General features: G+C 40.6%; 1 long non-coding RNA gene across 1 annotated transcript; it reads left to right on the top strand.

The window, feature by feature from the left end:
• Positions 1 to 254: 254 nt before the first annotated feature.
• On the top strand, positions 255 to 3,130 carry LOC115154374 (uncharacterized). The gene is made up of 4 exons (XR_003867880.1): positions 255 to 1,963; positions 2,044 to 2,066; positions 2,157 to 2,234; positions 2,370 to 3,130. It is a non-coding gene; the product is annotated as an uncharacterized LOC115154374 (long non-coding RNA).
• The last annotated feature ends 16,243 nt before the right edge of the window (positions 3,131 to 19,373 follow it).

Below are 19,373 nucleotides of genomic sequence, written 5' to 3'. Positions count from 1 at the left end.
TAGGGGAAGAGGTAGTAGTTTGGGCTAAATTAAAGATGGGCTATGTACAGGTGCAGAGATCTGTGAGCTGCTCTGACAGCTGGTGCTTAAAGCTAGTGAGGGAGATAAGTGTTTCCAGTTTCAGAGATTTTTGTAGTTCGTTCCAGTCATTGGCAGCTGAGAACTGGAAGGAGAGACGACCAAAGGAGGAGTTGGCTTTAGGGGTGACCAGAGAGATATACCTGCTGGAGCGCGTGCTACAGGTGGGTGCTGCTATGGTATATAGAGGAGGCAATCAATAAAGTGATGGAGTCCAGGTCAGTCCAATGAAGCGCAGATGCGAGTAACGATAGGGACAGTTGTGCGTAATGATGGACAGCCTGACGCCCTCGAGCGTCAGAGGGGGAGCGGGAGCAGGCATGACAGTTTAAGAACTCCTGTCCCAACAGGACTAGTACAGTGGCTCTAGACATGTCCCAGGTGTCGTGAAGGTACCACAAAATGTTTGGTTTACCGACCCACATGTTAACAAGTGGTTATCTGTGGATGAGCATACAGAGAGGTATGCAACATTGTGAAAGTATGTTATTAGGATAATAATGGGGTAAAAGATGAGATTGGGAGTGAGATTAGGCCTTAGCCGCAGATACAGAACATATCTGTATCAGAATCCATATCAGAATCCAATTGGCTGCTGCTGTATTAGCCAGAATCCATTGGTTGATGTATGACTAGACTTGAGGAACACAATAAATGTTCATGTAAATAAGGCCATGATGGGTAGAGGTGGTTATGGTAGTATATAATATGTAATTTTGTCATAAATTATTTATTAACAATCTGTGTAGGCTTAATAAGGGTATTTCTGAAGGCTTCATAATCTTCATGTAAAGTTTTATACAGTTTTAATATTAGCTCTAGATCTGCTCTATAGTTTCCAGTTAATGGGACAGAGCATGACGTTGTTTGCAATGACTAAGCAAACACTTTTCCAAACATACGCACATGTCAAAATCCCATAATCACTTTGGACATGTCTCTACATATCCCTCCAAATGTGACTGCTTTTTCAGGTGTTGATACAATCTGACCTTGTACCCTGAGGATGACTCAGAAATGTCCCAGTTATGATGAGGGACGATATGGAATGATAGGATCAGTGTTCCTACGTCCTAGGGATGAAGTCATATCCTGCATTCTGTAGCAGGAAATGTTGGCTAATGGACAATAGCTAAATGGTGGAAAACCCCATGAAACACTTTGAAAGTCTGATCAGCCTTTCTAGACAGTTTTACATGCTATAATTATACTGTGCAGAAAAACAGAAAAACAAAATAGAGGGATTTTTTTGTCTATGTTTCAGACAATTTCAAGACAAGACAATGTCAAGACATTTCTGAGACTTGTGAGGCAGCCAAGTCATTGGCAAAAAAATATCTAATTTCAATCCCATTTTTGTATCTTTGTTTTTCAGGTGAACAAAGATAGCCCCAAGAGGCAGTAAGTCTGTACCGTGGAGTGCTGCTCTTTATTGAACGAGTAGTTTTGACATTGCACACGTTATAGGAGCTGCTGCTACTGTGTATTTAAAATAACCTCTACATCTCACCTTCTCTCACTGATCTGAAAGAGCTGGATTAGATGGCCTCTAAGACAACACACTCTAAAAGGTACTTCAAAGAACACCATAGAAGGTGGGCTTCATCGAGAAACCTCAGTTCTTGGGGGTTCTTGCAGGAACCTAACTGCCCAACTGAAAAATGTAGATTTGAATTTGAGAAAACAACAGGTGCAGGCACTTAACTGAACATTTTTAAGATCTCCTCAATTAAAGGTAAGGTTTCTCCCTTATCTGATCTACATTGATATTGTTTTATGATGATACCATCTATCTTTTCATATTTGTACAAATAGCTGTGGCTTTTAAAATTCTTTCTAAAACAGAAAATGGACACAATTCAATGGGATGTTAATCAACAAAGAGGTAAGAATATGTTGAAGGCTATAGCTGCATTGGGCGCAGATGACTGAACTGCCCACTTATTTGTGTGTCTGTGTCTGCAGGTATACTGATGAGGCCCACAAAGGTATGTACAATTGGTATTGGTTTGTCGCATAATGTTATGCAGATCACATGTAGGCTATCATTTATAAATGGTTTCTCTAAAACCTTATAGGACTCAGTCACAGCAGCCATCTTCCTTCTACCTGACCTCTTCAATGAAGATCCCAGAGGTCTCTACATTATAGATAAGGTATGAAAACCGTTGTAAAAAGTGAACCATTTTTTTCCATTCACATTTACCACAAAAACCATGGTATGAATACTGTCGTGTGCATGTTTTGTTAATCATTTGTATAATTATGAATTATTATTTTTGTATTCACAGACTTCACCCTCACTACACCGCTGATGAATATAACTGGGAAACTGTTCGATCACCATGCACTGCAAAATCATTCTTGCTATGGATACGAAGGATATCAACACATTAACACGCCAGAGGATAAACTGATTGAACTTGGAGCTCTGCTCGGAGTTGACCTCATATTTAGATTTTTGAATTCTGCTTTGCCACTAAACAAAATATTGTGTTATTGTTGTTATGCTGATTAATAATAATAATAATTGGGGGGAGGGGTAAACAATTATTATTCGAAGAACTTAGAGGTTCAATTTGAAGAACCCCTAAAAGATCTTCCAGTGACCTTTATTTTTAGAGTGTAAGGTTGCTATCAGATACCAATTTTACAGTCTTACAATCATCAGACTCTTACCAGTATAGTGAGGACGACAATACTGTCACAGACAGTACCCAACCTGACATATAACACACACATCACAGGCTGGGAGCCTGCTGCCGAACAGCGCCCCTGGAGCACTTAGGGGTAAAGTGCCTTGCTTAAGGGAACAACAGCCCTTAACTGCTTTGTCTGTCCAGGCTCGAGTATGGCACCCAGGTCTCACAGCCAACCAACACAACCTACTTGAGAAGATCCAAAGGTGTGCAATCAAAATCATCATGGGCCCCACCTTCAGGTACACCTCCTGGCAATCTGCTTGCAAACCTAGGAGTCCCAGCGCAACCACCTCTGCAGATCCTTTCAATAAAATGTCAATCAAATGTATTTATAAAGCCCTTCTTACATCAGCTGATGTCACAAAGTGCTGTACAGAAACCCAGCCTAAAACCCCAAACAGCAAGCAATGCAGATGTAGAAGCACAGTGGCTAGGAAAAACTCCCTAGAAAGGCCAGAACCTAGGAAGAAACCTAGAGAGGAACCAGGCTATGAGGGGTGGCCAGTCCTCTTCTGGCTGTGCCAGGTGGAGATTATAACAGAACATGGCCAAGATGTTCAAATGTTCATAGATGACCAGCAGGGTCAAATAATAATAATAACAGTGGTTGTCGAGGGTGCAACAGGTCAGCACCTCAGGAGTAAATGTCAGTTGGCCTGCAAAATGGCTGCCTCAGACAAGAGGCCATAACTTTCGCAGATCCACACGATTCAATCACAAACAAACGCTTTCCCCTACTTCGACTGACAGATATTACAACAGCCCTATGCCTTTGTGACTGCTTAATGCTGCTTAGCTGTAAAATTGTATCTCAATTACCAGTAAATTCACACAAAATTAAATATTTTATTTACTTACTTACGTAGTAGGCCTACTGTATTCTGCAATTGTGTACAAAATATTAATATATTTATCAAAGCAATTAACTATTTGAACAATCAAGGTATTCCAGACATGACTCAGTCCCTACTTTGCAAGCTCTCAATAAGCAACTGGTTCACAACTGTCTTACTCACGCTTTCCTAGAAAATCAGCTCAGACGGATGCCACCCAAGCAAAGAGCCTGTGGCCATTAAAACAAACTGTCTTGTTGTAAAGCTGAATCATGTGAAACAGGAAACGCTGGGTCTTATTCTTTGCTAATGGCCTTCATTATGTATTCATTACACCCAATAAAATGTTGGCTGAGCTCTTGGCATGCAATAAGCCTGCGATATTAATACCTAAAGACACAACAAGTGGAACTGTGGCTGTTCTGCAGACTGTGACATAGCCTACAGTAGCACTGTATACCTACACAATGCCTATGGTGCTAGAAAGAGGGAAGGCATGGTTTTATGGGGAGGCATCGCCTGATGGAACAGATCCATTGCTTCCCACCGAATATGCCTCCCCTATAGATATGCGCCTGTGTTGCGCAAATGTAATTTCAAGCACAAGATACTGCACATTTCGTGCAACATATAACAAATAAATACTTGTAACAAAACATGACTTCATAAGAAACAAACAAAACTGAGCGAAGCAGCTGGCATGTTTAGGCTACTATGGGATGTGTGTTGCAGCAGGTAAATGTTACTTCAACTCTGTTCTTCTCTCCCAGTGATGGAATACATTTGAATGCAAATGGCCCTATAACTGCATAATTTTGTTTTCTGACCCGTCACCCTATTAAATTGACACCAAATATGTTTATTAACCTTTAATGATCCAGGTCTCTGTATCATTAAGATAAATCTATGTTGAAAGTGAGGACAGGAATGAATGTGAACCTTAGAACAAGCAGCAGAGACAGTAATATAACAATATGTAATTTAATGTACAGTATGTCCCAGGTTTATATGTGAGTGAAGCTATTCTAGCTCCACAATGTTATTTTTAGCTGATCCTTAGATTAAATATGAACTGAAACGCCATGTGCACAGGTAGAGCTCTGCCCAGTGATACTACCATCTCAGAGCAGGAAAAACAGAACAGGAAAAATGTCTCAAGGACTTTTTCAGATTAGTCACCACTAATGAAAACCTCACTGAGGTGTTTTCCCTTTTTTACACACAGTTATACATTTACCAGATGCTCTTATCCAGAGCGACTTACAGTAGTGAATACATACATTTCATGCATTTAAAAAAAAAAAATGTTGTACTGGCCCCCCGTAGGAATCGAACCCACAACCCTGGCGTTGCACACACCATGCTCTACCAACTGAGCCACAGATGTGCATTGGTACTTGCTCAACTACAAACAGGGACAAAACTGAGATGCACAAGACATAGGAAAATCTCATTGAAATCAATATTGGTTGTCTTTTGTGGTTTTGCCTTGTGTTTATTTCCTTTTCATTCACAGTTTTCAGTATCTAATTTGTTAGATCATTTTAATCTTGTATTCTCGCAGCCCAAAAAGAATGTTCTCAGTCATTGATCCCAGAAACTTTTTTGATTGCAAAAGGCCCATAAACACTCAGTAGTTTGTGGTTTCTATCTGATAAAATCCCTATCTATGAAAAACAAACAAATCTACTCCAAATACTGAGACAGGTAAAACCCACATTTACACTACAAATAGTAGAGAACCTCCAGGGAAAGTTGGATAGTGCTTGTGTGTGTTTAGTGTTGAACAGCTTGTTGACTAGACGAGAAGGAGCAGGGGCAGATCAGCTGTGTTGTCATTCTTTGGTGGAACAGCTTTGTCCTGACTTGTCTCTAGTCTAGTCTGTACTGTAAACACTTCCATATAACCCTATACATCTACCAAACATTTATAAGGTACAGATGAGAGATCTTTATTTGAGACAGTTGGCTACGGCTGGAAAATAATCCTGCAGCAACATGAAATGTGAATTATTATATGGATTATATAATTAATGGATTTTTTTTTGTAGGTGTTGCTACATTTTTTGTTAGGGCAAATTAATTCTGACATTTTAAAGTGGAAATTACAAACTTTAGAAGCCCGTTTAAACCTATACACATTACAAGTTTGTATTTCCTGCCGTGCAGGAAAATATTCCACAACAAAACATTTTTTTATGATGATAGAGGTTAGTAGGCGATAATAAAGAAAATAACAATTAAACTTCTTTCATATATTTTTGTCACCCAGTGCAAGTTTCAGACTTGTCTGATTAGACTAAGGGCATGGTGACTCAAAGAAAATATTCATTGTAAAGTTTTGGATTGCATCAGGTGTCTTGGATGACTCTTGAATAACGCATACACGTAACAAACACACAGTCTTTGTTTACCTTGGGCAATAGTGGCTTGCTCTGTGGGAATTCCAAAGCACTTTGTGGTTTCATGTTCTCGTGTGAACATGAGCCAGATCCTTATACTCCTACGTACTCAAAAGGGATTCAGTGACTCAACCTTGCCAATGTAGCACTTAGGCTACTCCTCAGCCTGACGTGTCCCCATTTGCGCCAGCAAATTACTAGCTTTTCACATGGTGCCAACTGGTAAGATGCTTCAGGAGGGTAGTCATGTGTGTTAGGACAGCAGAAGCCTTGATGGGAGCCAAATCAGGAGGAAGTGACACTTGCTAACCAAGCAGCATGATGTATTTACACCTAGCCTATGTGCTGCAAATTATTCAACACTTCTCTCAATAAAGCTCTGAAAAATAGGCTATTGATTCAAGAAAGATCAAATCTTCCCCTCACAAATCTATCTTTAGTACATATTGAATGATGTTCATTTCCAGTAAGCAATACTATACACATTAAAAAGTGAAAAACTGTAGCTATGTTATCAAAACATTCAACTCCAAGCTAGAAGTATCAGAACGCCTAGAAAGGTAGTTCTAACCTTAAGGTTTTTTGATAACATAGCTACAGTATTTCACTTTTTAATGTGTGTAGTATTGCTTACTAGGTGTGTCCAATCAATTTTGTAACCACTCCCTCTTCAAATTAGGGCTAATTGGAAAAGCTGTTCAAAATAGGACATTGTATTATTTCTTTGTACTCCCTGACGAAGGCCATGCACCCGAAACGCGTCGGATTTTTAAAACGTTGTTTCTATTGAACATGCCATACAAATAAAGGCATTTTAATTAATTATATGAAGAGTGCCTTGGTCCTCCTTTCTTTTTGATGACCTGTATGTTTGACTAGTTACAATTATGCCCCATAATGATAACATACAGTACCAGTCAAAAGTTTGGACACATCTACTCATTCAAGGGTTTTTCTTTATTTTTACATTGTAGAATAATAGTAAAGACATCAAATCTATAAAATAAATAAAACATGTTGAATCATGCAGTAAACCAAGAAAGCGTTAAACAAATCAAAATATATTTCATATTTTAGATTCTTCAAAGTAGCCACCCTTTGCCTTGGTGACAGCTTTGCACACTCTTGGCATTCTCTCAACCAGCTTTATAAGGAATGCTTTTCCAACAGTCTTGAACGAGTTCCCACATATGCTGAGCACTTGTTGGCTTCTTTTCCTTAAATCTGCGGTCCAACTCATCCCAAACCATCTCAATTGGGTTGAGGTCGGGTGATTGTGGAGGACAGCTCATCTGATGCAGCACCATCAATCTCCTTCTTTGTCAAATAGCCCTTACACAGCCTGAAGGTGTGTTGGATCATTGTCCTGTTGAAAAACAAATGATAGTCCCACTAAGTGCAAACCAGATGGGATGGCGTATCGCTGCAGAATGCTATGGTAGCCATGCTGGTTAAATGTGCCTTGAATTAAAAAATATCACAGACAGTGTCACCAGCAAAGCACCCCCACACACAATTACACCTCCTTTCCATGCTTCACGGTGAGAACCACACATGCTGAGATCATCCGTTCACCTACTCTGCGTCTCACAAAGACAAGGCGGTTGGAACCAAAAATATAACATTTGGACTCATCAGACCAAAGGACAGATTTCCACCGGTCTAATGTCCATTGCTCATGTTTCTTGGCCCAAGCAAGTCTCTTCTTCTTATTGGTGTCCTTTAGTAGTGGTTTCTTTGCAGAAATTCGACCATGAATGCCTAATTCACGCAGTCTCCTCTGAACAGTTGATGTTGAGATGTGTCTGTTACTTTAACTATGTGAAGCATTTATTTGGGCTGTAATCTGAGGTGTAGTTAAGTCTAATAAGACTCTGGGTCTTCCTTTCCTGTGGCGGTCCTCATGAGAGCCAGTTTCATCATAGCGCTTGATGGTTTTTGCATTAAGAAGGAAAGAAATTAAACAAATTAACTTTTAACAAGACACACCTGTTAATTGAAATGCTTTCCAGGTGACTACCTCATGAAGCTGGTTGAGAGAATCCCAAGAGTGTGAAAAGCTGTCATCAAGGCAAAGGGTGGCTACTTTGAAGAATCTCAAATATAAAATATATTTGGATTTCTTTATAACTTTTTTGGTTGCTACATGATACCATATTTGTTATTTCATAGTGTTGATGTCTTCACTATTATTCTACAATGTAGAAAATAGTAAAAATAAAGAAAAACCCTTGAATGAGTAGGCTTGTCCAAACTTTTGACTTGTACTGTATGTAAATTTGGTGGCAGACATGGTATCAAGACCATGAGTCATTTATGAGTGTTTCTTTAGTGATCAGTACTTGTCACTGTCTTCACCACTACACAAGCATAGCGTGCTACTCTAGAAGCACTGGGTGGGTTGTAAATCTGATATTTTATCTGTTAAGACTGCCACCCTGAGCCTAGGTTAGGAATAACATAACACATGACCCATCCCATCTTCTGAGCATTAATTGCTAAAGGTTTCTACATTAACCAACTAAACATGTTCACAAAATATATAGACGATTGTGATTCCATCAACTACAATCATTAGTTTGAGCCTCTATATGTATGTAAAACGAAACAGGTTCTGGCTAATGATAACAGATGACATAAAACAAAAGACAGATTATAACTTATGTATAATGTTAGTTTGGAATATATTGTTTAATCAGACAAGAGAACCTGAATGATTTATACATGGCCAATCCCACCATACAAAACCTTGGCAGGCCTACTGTGATAGTTAGCTATTGGAGTCTCCAAACAACCTGTGTGTAAATGGAAGGCAGATGCCACAAACGTGTTGTCACTGAAAAATACTGTTTGGCTGCAATTGTGTTAAAACTGATTAAAACCATGTACAGTAAGTTGATTGATTCACGTTTGATGGAGTATTTGGCTGTTTTGGCTTCCAGAGCCAAAACGTGAATCGATTCTCAACTGTGATACGGCTCTAGAAAGGTAAAGCCCTTGACGTTCATGTCACATCAAAATAATTTCAGAAATGCAAAATATACACTTACTGTACACTGTCTTAACCGGCTTTATCACAGCTGCAGCCAACAATATTTTTCAATAACAATGCGTTTCTGTCGGCCTTCCCCCCTGCCAAAGGCTACAAATAACAAGAATGATCTGTCAAAGTCATGGGGCTGGGGAGGTTTAAAGACAGGTCTTTGAGATTAAGTTTTTGTTGGGTTATGCAGGGTTGTTCTTAGAGACAGTAAATGTATTGTTGTGTATGAGAGCAATTGAGAGGTGCCATTTCTCCTTAATATTGTCACGGTTGTCGTCTGGGAAGGACAAAAACGCATCGGGTTGTATACTCATCTTCTTTTAATAGGTGAAAGAAGGAAAACCAAACAAACACGTATACAAAAATAACAACGAAGAACGACGAAAAAGACAGTCTTGTCAGGCAATGACAGCTAAACAAGAAACAACCTCCCACAAATTACAAACACACCCTAATATATAGGACTCTCAATCAAAGGCAACTAGACAACACCTGCCTTCAATTGAGAGTCCACACCCCAATAAACTCAACATAGACACAGACTAACTAGAAAGAACATAGAAATAGACTAACATAGAGCAGTGACCAAAAAACCCCGGAATACATAAATCAACTACCCTCTACATAATACACACACCCCGAACCACATAAACCAAATACCCTCTGCCACGTCCTGACCAAACTACAATAACAAATAACCCTTATACTGGTCAGGACGTGACAAATATTCCATACACAACAATACATACTGTGTAAGAACTGCCCTCCTAAGACTTTTCACACCTTCTGCAGCCCCCAAGTCCATTCACTTTGTTGACTGATCTTTCCTCTTAAAAGCAGCTCTCAATATCCCTCACTGTCCCTAAACAATACACTAGCCTCTCTCTAAATACTTAGGTCCCATTTGGTTGACACCTTTACCAACAAAGGCGGGTTGCCCTATGTCCCTTCCCCAACTGAGTGTAAAATCCTAACACCACAACCATGTCTTTCGGATGCGTGCAGTACCAGCAAATCTTCTGCAGGATGTCCAAACAGTTAGTGGTTAAGAATGTCAATGGGCCCTGCACTCACCAGGCCCTGCACTCACCAGGCCCTGCACTCCCTAAGTTCTAGACCTCAGCTGAATCTGGTAATGAATGGTGTGGCTGTTGAACAAGTTGAGGAGACTAAATTACTTGGCATTACCTTAGATTGTAAACTGTCATGGTCAAAATATATAGATTCAATGGTTGTAAAGATGGGGAGAGGTCTGTCCCTAATAAAGAGATGCTCTGCTTTTTTGACACCACACTCCAAAAAGCAAGTTCTGTAGGTTCTAGTTTTGTCTTATCTTGATTATTGTCCAGTTGTGAGATCAAGTGCTGTAAGGAAAGACCTAGTTAAGCTGCAGCTGGCCCAGAACAGAGCGGCACATCTTGCTTTTCATTGTAATCAGAGGGCTGATATAAATTCTATGCATGCCAGTCTCTCTTAGCTAAGAGTTGAGGAGAGACTGACTGCATCACTTTTATTTTTATAAGAAACATTCATGTGTTGAATATCCCAAATTGTTTGCATAGTCAACTTACCCCACCAGACATGCCCACAGGGGCCTTTTCACAGTCCCCAAATCTAGAACAAATTCAAGAAAGTGTAAAGTATTATATAGAGCCATTATTGCATGGAACTCCGTTCCATCTCATATTGCTCAAATAAACAGCAAACCTGGTTTAAAAAAAACCGATAAAGCAACACCTCACGGCACAACACCTCTCCCCTATTTGACCCAGATAGTCTGTGTGAATGTATTGATATGTAGGCTACGTGTGCCTTTAAAAAATATTTATGTAGTTCTGTCCTTGAGCTGTTCTTGTCTATTAATGTTCTGTATTATGTCATGTTTCATGTTTTGTGTGGACCCCAGGAAGAGTAGCTGCTGCTTTTGCAACAGCTAATGGAGATCCTAATAAAATACCCCCAAAAATACCAAAAGGTAGGCCTGATTAGGGTTGCAAAGGGTCGGAAACCTTCCGGTAAATTTCTGGAATTTCCCTGGAAATTTTCCATGGGAAGTTAAGCCTGGGAATTTGGGGAATATGACATATATGCTTTTTTGTTAACTAGTAAATAGTAGCCTACAGCAAAGTGTGTTTCAATAATTTCTAACTTGTTAACAATTTCTGCTAGTTAATTTTTGTAGTGATTCATATGTTGATGATAAAGAAAATAATATTTGCTGGTCTGTGGTGTGCAATGAGGAGCAAAGACGCTGCACTTGACGCATTTATGAAACTACTTATTCCAGTTACTAATAAGCATGCACCCATTAAGAAAATTACTGTAAAAACTGTTAAATCCCCTTGGATTGATGAGGAATTGAAAAATTGTATGGTTGAAAGGGATGAGGCAAAAGGTATGGCAATTAAGTCTGGCAGCCCAACTGATTGGCAAACATACTGCAAATTAAGAAATCATGTGACTAAACTAAATAAAAAGAAAAATAAACTACACTATGAAACAAAGATAAATTATATAAAGAATGATAGTAAAAAGCTTTGGGGCACCTTAAATGAAATTTTGGGAAAAAAGCCAACTCGGCTCCTTCATTTATTGAATGAGATGGCTCATTCATCACAAAGCCCACTGATATTGCAAACTACTTGAATGACTTTTTCACTGGCAAAATAAGCCAGCAACAAACGCTGACATCCAAGTATATCGGGCCAAATTATAAAAGACAAGAATTGTACTTTTGAATTCCATAAAGTCAGTGTGGAAGAGGTGAAAAAATGATTGTCTATCAACAATGACAAGCCACCAGGGTCTGAAAATCTAGATGGAAAATGACTGAGGATAATAGCAGACAATATTGCCACTCCTATTTGCCACATCTTCAATTTAAGCCTACTAGAGAGCGTGTGCCCTCAGGCCTGGAGGGAAGCTAAAGTCATTCTGCTACCCAAGAATAGTAAAGCCCCCTTTACTGGCTCAAATAGCCAACCAATCAGCCTGTTACCAACCCTTAGTAAACGTCTGGAAAAAATTGTGTTTGACCAGATACAATGCTATTTTACAGTAAACAAATTGACAACAGAATTTCAGCATGCTTATAGGGAAGGACACTCAACAAGCACAGCACCTACACAAATTACATCACTGGGGCTAAGCTGCCTGCAATCCAGGACCTCTACACCAGGCAGTGTCAGAGGAAGGCCCTAAAAATTGTCAAAGACCCTAGCCACCCCAGTCATAGACTGTCCTCTCTACTACCGCATGGCAAGCGGTACCGGAGTGCCAAGTCTAGGACAAAAAGGCTTCTCAACAGTTTTTACTCCCAAACCATAAGACTCCTGAACAGGTAATGAAATGGCTACCCGGACTATTTGCATTGTGTGCCCCCCCCACCCCTCTTTTACGCTGGTGCTACTCTCTGTTTATCATATATGCACAGTCACTTTAACTATACATTCATGTACATATGTACATACTACCTCAATTGGCCTGACCAACCAGCGCTCCCGCACATTGGCTAACCGGGCTATCTGCATTGTGTCCCGCCACCCACCACCCGCCAACCCCTCTTTACGCTACTGCTACTCTCTGTTCATCATATATGCATAGTCACTTTAACCATATCTACATGTACATACTACCTCAATCAGCCTGACTAACTGTTGTATGTATGTAGCCTCGCTACCTTTATAGCCTCACTACTGTTTTTCACTGTCTTTTTACTGTTGTTTTTATTTCTTTACTTACCTATTGTTCACCTAATACCTTTTTTGCACTATTGGTTAGAGCCTGTATGTAAGCATTTCACTGTAAGGTCTACACCTGTTGTGTTCAGCGCACGTGACAAATAAACTTTGATTTGATTGGCTGAGAGAAATTGATGATAAAATTCTTGTGGGGGCTGTCTTGTTAGACTTCAGTGCAGCTTTTGACATTATTGATCATACTGTAGTCTACTGCTGGAAAAATGTGTTATGGCTTTACACCCCCTGCTATAATGTGGATAAAGAGTTACTTGTCTAACAGAACACAGAGGGTGTTCTTTCATGGAAGCCTATCAAATATAATCTAGTTAGAATCAGGAATTCTCCAGGGTAGCTGTTTAGGCCCCTTGCTTTTTTCAATTTTACTTACGACATGTCACTGACTTTGAGTAAAGCCAGAGTTTCTATGTATGCGGATGACTCAACACTATACACGCCAGCTACAACAGCAACTCAAATGACTGCGACACTCAACAAAGAGCTGCAGTTAGTTTCAGAGTGGGTGGCAAGGAATAAGTTAGCCCTAAATATTTCTAAAACTAAAAGCATTGTATTTGGAACAAAACACTCACTAAACCCTAAACCGCAACTAAATCTTGTAATAAATCATGTGGAAATTGAGCAAGTTGAGATGACTAAACTGCTTGGAGTAACCCTAGATTGTAAACTGTCATGGTCAAAACATATTGATACAGTAGTAGGTAAGATGGGGAAGAAGTCTGTCTATAATAAGGCGATGCTCTGCCTTCTTAACAACACTATCAACAAGGCAGGTCCTACAGGCCCTAGTTTTGTCGCACCTTGACTACTGTTCAGTCGTGTGGTCAGGTGCCACAAAAAAGGACTTAGGAAAATTGCAATTGGTTCAGAACAGGGCAGCACGGCTGGCCCTTGGATGTACACAGAGAGCTAATATTAATAATATGCATGTCAATCTCTCCTGGCTGAAAGTGGAGGAGAGATTGACTTCATCACTACTTCTATTTATGAGAGGTATTGACATGTTGAATGCACCGAGCTGTCATTATAAACTACTGGCATACAGCTCAGACACCCATGCATACCCCACAAGACATACCACAAGAGGTCTCTTCACAGTCCCCAAGTCCAGGACAGAGAATGGGAGGCACACAGTACTACATAGAGCCATGACAACATGGAACTCTATTCCACATCAAGTAACTGACGCAAGCAGTAAAATTAGATTTAAAAAACAGATTAAAAAACACCTTATGGCACAGTGGGGTGTCACGTCCTGACCAGCAGATGGAGCTATTGTATTAGTTTTGGGGTCAGGACGTGGCAGTTTTGTGTGTGTGAATGTTTGTGTTGGTGTTTGGTCTTCCAATTGAAGGCAGGTGTGTTGAGTTGCCTTTGATTGGGAGTCCTATATAGGTGTGTGTGTTTTTCTTTGGGATTGTTTGTAGTTGTTTTTGCACTGCTTTTAATAGCCTGCAGAACTGTTGCACTGTCGTGAGTATCTCTTAATGTTTTGTCAAGTGGATGCTTTACTCCTTTTTCTTTGGAATTAAAATATGAGTATCCAAATACCTGCTGCGCCTTGGTCTTCTCTCCAGTACGACATGTTGTGTGACAGTGGGGACTGTGAAGCAACAGAAACATTTGCACACACACACACACACACACACACACACACACACACACACACACACACACACACACACACACACACACACACACACACACACACACACACACACACACACACACACACACACACACACACACACACACACACACACACAAATACGATAACATACCCACTATACATACACATGGATTTAGTAATGTAGATATGTAGTAGTGGTGGAGTAGGGGCCTGAGGGCACACAGTGTGTTGTGAAATCTGTGAATGTTTTGTAATGTTTTAAAATTGTATAAACTGCCTTAATTTTGCTGGACCCCAGCTTTGGCAGCAGCTAATGGGGATCCATAATAAATACAAATACAACTACCATGTGGGTTTTAGCTCCCTTGAGCCTGCTAACTGAGGAGTGTTAATTCAACCATTTCTGTCACGGATACCCCGGTACTGCTGCTCATTCTGTTCACCAGTTCCGGAGGTCGACATCACCGGCCTTCTAGGCTGCACTGAACTGTGTCATTACGGGCACCTGGTTCTAATTCCTCACTGATTGTGTTTGCATAAATGTACCCTTTGTTTCCCCATTGGGCTGTCGATTATTGTTTCCATGTCTGTTGGTCGTGTGAGTACCTATGCGTTGTCTCAGCCTGTGCTGCGTGTTTTGTGCATCGTGTACTACGGGTCTCGTCCCGTGTCATTCTACAAGGTTTACCCTCGCTCTTTCGTTTGGGTACATCCCAGTGTTTTGTTTACGTGTTTGCTTTGGGTGTATTAAAAACCCAGATGATGTATTCCTGCGCCTGTCTCCAAATCCTTTACACCAGCGTTACAGCTTCCATACATGTTTCATTTTAAAACATTTATCTTACAAAGGAGTTGATTCATCTAACTGCTGAACTATTTATCTGTACATGGAATTGTTTTTTTTTACAATTTTTTTCTAATCTTTACAGGAAAATGCCACGGTTCAGCATCTGATGTGTGGAGACATTTCACTGCAGCTAATGTAGAAGGAAAATCTGTGTACATTTGCAAATACTGTGCCAAATCATATGTGAAGAATGCAACAAAGATGCAGAATCATCTGGCCAAATGCATAAAGTTCCCTCAGCATTCACAACAAGCAACCTCTGACAAAAGTCCCTCTACTTCTATTCGAGGTGAAAATGATGAATCAGACACCTTATCGATAGCAACAGCTCATGGTCCTCCTGGAATCAGAAGTTTTTTTTACTCAATGGAGGAACGTAGTCAGAGAAATGCTGATGAATGTCTTGCTCGAGCTGTGTATGCAACTGGTTCACCTCTGATGCTCACAGGCAATGTGTTCTTCGCCCAGCATACACCCCTCCAACCAGACATGCTTTATCTAGTCATTTGCTGGATGCAGAGTTCAAGTGAAGGTCAAGCAAATCATAGAGAAAGCAGACTGTATTGCAATCATCTCTGATGGGTGGTCGAATGTTCGTGGGCAAGGAATAATTAACTACATAATCTCCACCCTTCAACCAGTATTCTACAAGAGCACAGACACAAGGGACAACAGACACACCGGTCTCTACATTGCAGATGATCTGAAGGCAGTCATCAATGACCTTGGACCACAGAAGGTATTTGCACTGGTGACAGACAACGCTGTGAACATGAAGGCTGCTTGGTCTAAAGTGGAGGATTCCTACCCTCACATCACACTCATTGGCTGTGCTTCTCATGCATTGAATCTGCTCCTCAAGGACATCATGGCACTAAAAATAATGGATACACTCTACAAGAGAGCCAAGGAAATGGTTTGGTATGTGAAGGGTCATCAAGTTATAGCAGCAATCTACCTCACCAAGCAAAGTGAGCAGAATAAGAGCACCACATTGAAGCTGCCCAACAACACCCATTGGGGTGGTGTTGTCATCATGTTTGACAGTCTCCTGGAGAGGAAGGAGTCTCCAAGAAATGGCCATATCACAGTCTGCCAATATGGACAGCCCCATCAAGAGGATCCTCCTGGAGGATGCATTTTGGGAGAGAGTGGTAAGCAGCCTGGAACTGCTGAAACCTATAGCAGTAGCCATTGCACTGATTGAGGGAGACAATGCCATCCTGTCTGATGTTCAGACTCTGCTTGCAGATGTAAGAGAATAAATCTATACTGCCCTGCCCACTTCACTGTTGCTCCAAGCAGAGGAAACTGCAGGTCTGAAAGACATCAAAAAGCGTGAAGACTTCTGCCTGAAGCCCATACACGCCACAGCGTACATGGCAAATTTGAGGCTTTTTGAGAGTGACAGTGAAGATGAGGCCTCAGAGTCTGATGTTCAAGAAGTGGACATTGAGGAGGTCCAGGGAGAAGACATGGAAGCCTGAGAGGAAGACAACCAAAGCTTTAGTTTCTAGATTATCATTTTACAGATGTATGTTGAAAAACATTTTTGGGAGATGGATCATTCAATATTCCCTTTTGTTGTTCAGTGAAATCATCCCATGTTAAGAGTCAACTTATTTAATTAAAGTTCAATTCGTAACTAAATTGTTAATTTCTATTGGAAGGATTTAATAATTTGCAATTATGTCTACTTGACTACTATGATAAGGTAAAATGTTTATGTTTCTGTCTCTTTATGATATGGTAAATGTATCCAATGCAAAAAACATCTACATTGAAATGGTATTAATATTAATTTGCATAAATTCCTGTTAATTCCCACGGAAAGTTTCCGCCTCTGAATATTCCCCAAAATGTACAACCCTAGGCCTGATCACTGACAACGATGAGACAGCCTATAGGGAGAAGGTCAGAGACCTGGTAGTGTGGTGCCAGGACAACAATCTCTCCCTCAACATGATCAAGACAAAGGTGATTCCTATTCTCAATGACGGGGCTGCAGTGGAGCAGGTTGAGAGCTTCAAGTTCCTTGGTGTCCACATCACCAACAAACTATCATGGTCCAAACACACAAAGACAGTCGTGAAGAGGGCACGACAACGCCTATTCCCCCTCAAGAGACTGAAAAGATTTGGCATGGGTCCTCAGTTCCTCAAAGTTATACAGCTGCACCATCGAGAGCATCCTGACTAGTTTCATCCCCGACTGGTATGGCAACTGCTCGGCCTCCGACAGCAAGACACTACAGAGGGTAGTGTGTACATCCCAGTACATCACTGGGGCCAAGCTTCCTGACATCCAGGACCTCTATACCAGGCGGTGTCATAGGAAGGACCTAAAAATCGCCAAAGACTCCAGCCACCCGAATCATAAACTGTTCTGTCTGCTACCAACCGACAACCGGTACCGGAGCGTTATAACCAAGAAGACTCGAGGCTGTAAGCGCTGCCAAAGGTGCTTCAACAAAGTACTGAGTAAAGGGTCTGAATACCTATGAAATGGGATATTTCAGTTTTTTTTATATAAATTTGCAAAAATGTCTAAAAACCTGTTTTTGCTTTGTCATTATGGGGTATTTTGTGTTGATTGATGAGTGGGAAAAAATTATTTAATCCATTGTAATGGGAATTTGAATGTTTGTGCTTTTACTATGACCAATTTCTGTGTTCTATTCATGTGCTGTTCTAAAAACCAATTTCTGTGTTCATGCAAGTGGCTGAATGAACGAATCCTCACTATCAGTAGCTGCAAATTGGCAGTATGCCCAGACCTTGTTTTGGGAACGAAAGATACAGTTGAAGTCGGAAGTTTACGTACACTTAGGTTGGAGTCATTAAAACTTGTTTTTCAACCACTCCACAAATGTATTGTTAACCAACTATAGCTTTGGAAAGTCGGTTAGGACATCTACTTTGTGCATGACACAAGTCATTTTTCCAACAATTGTTTACAGACAGATTTCTTCACTTATAATTCATTGTATCACAATTCCAGTGGGTCAGAAGTTTACATACACTAAGTTGACTGTGCCTTTAAAAAGCTTGGAACATTCCAGACAATTATGTCATGGCTTTAGAAGCTTCTGATAGGCTAATTGACATAATTTGAGTCAATTGGAAGTGTACCTGTGGATGTATTTCAAGGCCTACCTTCAAACTCAGTGCCTCTTTGCTTGACATCATGGGAAAATCAAAAGAAATCAGCCAAGACTTCAGAAAAAAATTGTAGACCTCCAAAAGTCTGGTTCATCCTTGGGAGCAATTTCCAAACGCCTGAAGGTACCACGTTCATCTGTACAAACAATAGTACGCAAGTATAAACACCAGGGGACCACGCAGGAGTCATACCGCTCCCGAAGGAGACGCTTTCTGTCTCCTAGAGATGAACGTACTTTGGTGCGAAAAGTACAAATCAATCCCAGAACAACAGCAAAGGACCCTGTGAAGATGCTGTAGGAAACCGGTACAAAAGTATCTATATCCATAGTAAAACGAGTCCTAAAACGACATAACCTGAAAGGCCGCTCAGCAAGGAAGAAGCCACTGCTCCAAAACAGCCATAAAATAGCCAAACAACAGTTTGCAACTGCACATGGGGACAAAAATCGTACTGTTTGGAGAAATGCCCTCTGGTCTGATGAAACAAAAATGGAACTGTTTGGCCATAATGATCATCGTTATGTTTGGAGGAAAAAGGGGGAGGCTTGCAAGCCGAAGAACACCATCCCAACCGTGAAGCACGGGGGTGGCAGCATCATGTTATGGGGGTGCTTTGCTGCAGGAGGGACTGGTGCACTTCACAAAATAGATGGCATCATGAGGTGGGAAAATGATGTGGATATAGTGAAGCAACATCTCAAGACATCAGTCAGGAAGTTAAAGCTTGATTACAAATGGGTCTTCCAAATGGACAATAACCCCAAGCATACTTCCAAAGTTGTGGCAAAATGGCTTAAGGACAACAAATTCAAGGTATTGGAGTGGCCATCACAAAGCCCTGACCTCAATCCCATAGAAAAGTTGTGGGCAGAACTGAAAAAGCGTATGCGAGCAAGGAGGCCTACAAACCTGATTC

The sequence above is a fragment of the Salmo trutta genome, chromosome 19, assembly GCF_901001165.1.
Source record: "Salmo trutta chromosome 19, fSalTru1.1, whole genome shotgun sequence".
Lineage (NCBI taxonomy): Eukaryota > Metazoa > Chordata > Actinopteri > Salmoniformes > Salmonidae > Salmo > Salmo trutta.
Note: the sequence above shows the minus strand (reverse complement) of the source record. Positions and strands in the feature narration are given on the sequence as shown.